At 32.3% G+C, this 2953-nt stretch overlaps 1 long non-coding RNA gene across 1 annotated transcript; it reads right to left on the bottom strand.

The window, feature by feature from the left end:
- Nucleotides 1-2278: 2278 nt before the first annotated feature.
- On the bottom strand, nucleotides 2279-2743 carry LOC114352382 (uncharacterized). The gene is made up of 2 exons (XR_003655858.1): nucleotides 2487-2743; nucleotides 2279-2354 (listed from the first exon to the last, which is right to left on the bottom strand). It is a non-coding gene; the product is annotated as an uncharacterized LOC114352382 (long non-coding RNA).
- Nucleotides 2744-2953: the final 210 nt, after the last annotated feature.

Here is a 2953-nt window from a genome sequence, read left to right as displayed (position 1 = left end):
GAAAAATAATATAAAGTAAATGGATTTTTACAATAAAGCCTGGTGGTAGATATAAGGCTAGATTAGTGGCAAGAGGTTTTTTACAAAAGTATAATATTGACTATAAAGAAACATAATAGTCCAGTGGTAAACACAACAAGTGTTAGATTGTTGTTGGCTATTGCAGCTCGACAAGGGTTTAAAATAAAGCAGTTCGACGTGAAAACAGCATTTTTATATGGGGAATTAAATGAAGATATTTTTATGGAGATACAAAATCAAAATCAATACCTTTAGGATACAACATAAAGGACAAAGAAAATAAGGTGTGTAAATTAAAGAAAAGTTTGTACGGGTTGAAGCAAGCGCCATTTATGTGGAATAAGAGGCTGACGGAATTTTTGAAGAAATTGGGATTGATACAAATGAAATTAGATCCATGTGTGTTTTATAATAAAAATAAAAATATATACTTAGCAATTTACGTAGATGATGGTATTTTAATTGGTAAGGATGAGATATGTTTAAATAAAATAATAAATCAATTAGAAACGGAATTTGAAATGCGGAAATTTAATAAAACTGAAAAGTTTATAGGTTTTGATGTGTTAATTAAAGAAAATGTTATAAAAAAATTTCAGGAAAGTTATATAAATCAACTTTTAGATAAATTTAAATACAAAAGCTTAAAAGATAGTAGTCATCCAGATATTTTGGTAGATACACATCAAGAGGGGAAAGGTGTAGGTGTGCATCGTTATAGGCAATTAATCGGCTCGTTGTTGTATTTAGTGAACAAAACAAGATTAGATCTGTCGTTTCATGTTGGTTATTGTAGTAGTCATCAGGAACATCCTAATTTGAATGATTTTGCAAATATTAAAAACATTTTTAGATATATTAAAAAAACAGCAGTGGTATAAAATATGTTCGTGGTAGCGATCTAAGTTTAAAAGCATATTGTGATGCAGACTTTGCAGGTGATCCTGATACTAGGAAAAGCACGACTGGTTTTGTAGTGTTTTATGGTGGTGGTCCAATTCACTGGTGTTCTCGCAAACAGTCAGTAACTGCTTTGTCTAGTACTGAGGCTGAATATATATATCTACAGCCGAGTGTATAAAAGATCTGCTTTACATTCAGAGTTTAATTCATGAGTTGACAGGGGAGTTACTAAAAACACAATTGTTTGTTGATAATCAATCAGCAATAGTTTTGATTAAAAACGGAATCTTAAATAGGAGGAGCAAGCACATTGATGTTAAATACCATTTTATTAAGGAGAAATTAGATAAAAATTTATTAGAAATTTATTATTGTCCTACTAAAGACAATTTGGCTGATATTTTAACTAAACCACTGGATAGAACAAAGTTTTTGAGACTTAGACAATGTATAGTGAGTGATACATAGTGGACATTTGTGATGTGACGAGTTATGTAGGTTTATTAGAATATAAGGATTTTGGGAGTTAACTTGAAATTTTAATTTTAAGTTAGTTATTTTAAGTTGTGTTTAGGTTAATTAATTCAAAAGTATATTTGTTGTATGGTTGTATTGGGTAAGTTAGTTAAGTTGGGTTTTAAGGAGTAGATAGGTAGTTGTTATGATTATATAAAGATAAAATTCAGAGGGGATGTTAGGATATAGAATTTTAACATGAGATGATTTGTTGGTATAATGTTGCTGGCAGTTTTTATTTAACCCTTTCACGCATATGGGACGCATTTGTCCCCACATAATTTTCACGATTTACTCTAATACTTGCCAAATAAAACCTTTTNGTAAACAGCAATAGAATGAAGTTTGAAAATAATGACAGGTGTAGAAAAGCGAGACAATGTGACATTGTATCATTGTATTATTGAATTTCGATAGATTCAGTTGTAAATGTTTTAATATTTAACCTTTGGCGTGCTATTGAGCCGCGCAAAACTGCACCCGCCAACTGCTACGGTTTTCAAATGATGTTTCAAAATGACAAAGTAGTCTTGTCTTAGATCTGAGACATAGCAGTTGACGGAGGTTGCACAGATCTGAGACAAAGCATAGGAGAGGTTAATATGTAATAGATTTTGATAATATTTTAATAATAAAGTGTGTGTGAGTATTGAAGTGGCGTTATTATGATTGAAGTTTAACCTCCCAGGAGTTGTGTGGAGAGGCACACTCCTCGAACACACACACGTACTCATTCCACTCAAAATAAACATAAACCATTTGTTTACTAATGCTACTATAACCTACAGTAAACAAGTACAAACCTTCAAGAAGTTCGCCATATTGCTTAAAATTTTTGTGCTTGGATTTTTTCCGAAGCGATCGAAGAAGACTAGCCGTTCTCGTAGATTGATGTCGTACAGAAAGTAAGTTTTCTGGAATGAAACCAAGTTACGCAATACAACTTTAGGTTATGGTATTAAACTTATTTAAGACAAACTTTTTAACATGTGTGTGCATTATTTTACTGTTCATCTATACTGCAAAGAACCACAAAATAAACTCACCTATGTCGTGCTGACCCAAAAGAATCTTCCTGCAATACAAACATTTTATATCGGCAAGTGATGAGTTTCTTACTGTACCATTTGCTGGTAATGATAAACCGTGGAAAGAAGTCTGATATAAGTTTCTAGCCGATATTAGACGATGCATCGCTGTTATTTTAATTCAGTATCACAAATAAATTGAACAAAACATGACGAGATTAGAAAAACCACGTGAAAATTGAAGTCACTCGAGTTCCGAAAATCGCAGAACCAAAATAAACTTGACATAGATGACAGCCTGACAGCTATCGACGTCACTTTGACAGCAAAAATTTTTTTTGATAATGCCACGGCTATATTAGTGTAGCAAAGGACCTCCATGAGCTCAGATTAAAGATCACTGAGCAAAGCAAAGGTATAATTTTAAAAAAATACAGCCGCTGACACGCTTGACATACTGTGTCATCATTCATTGTCAATTTGAC

Source organism: Ostrinia furnacalis, unplaced genomic scaffold (genome assembly GCF_004193835.3).
Source record: "Ostrinia furnacalis isolate ACB-3 unplaced genomic scaffold, ASM419383v2 OfSCF1345, whole genome shotgun sequence".
Lineage (NCBI taxonomy): Eukaryota > Metazoa > Arthropoda > Insecta > Lepidoptera > Crambidae > Ostrinia > Ostrinia furnacalis.
Note: the sequence above shows the minus strand (reverse complement) of the source record. Positions and strands in the feature narration are given on the sequence as shown.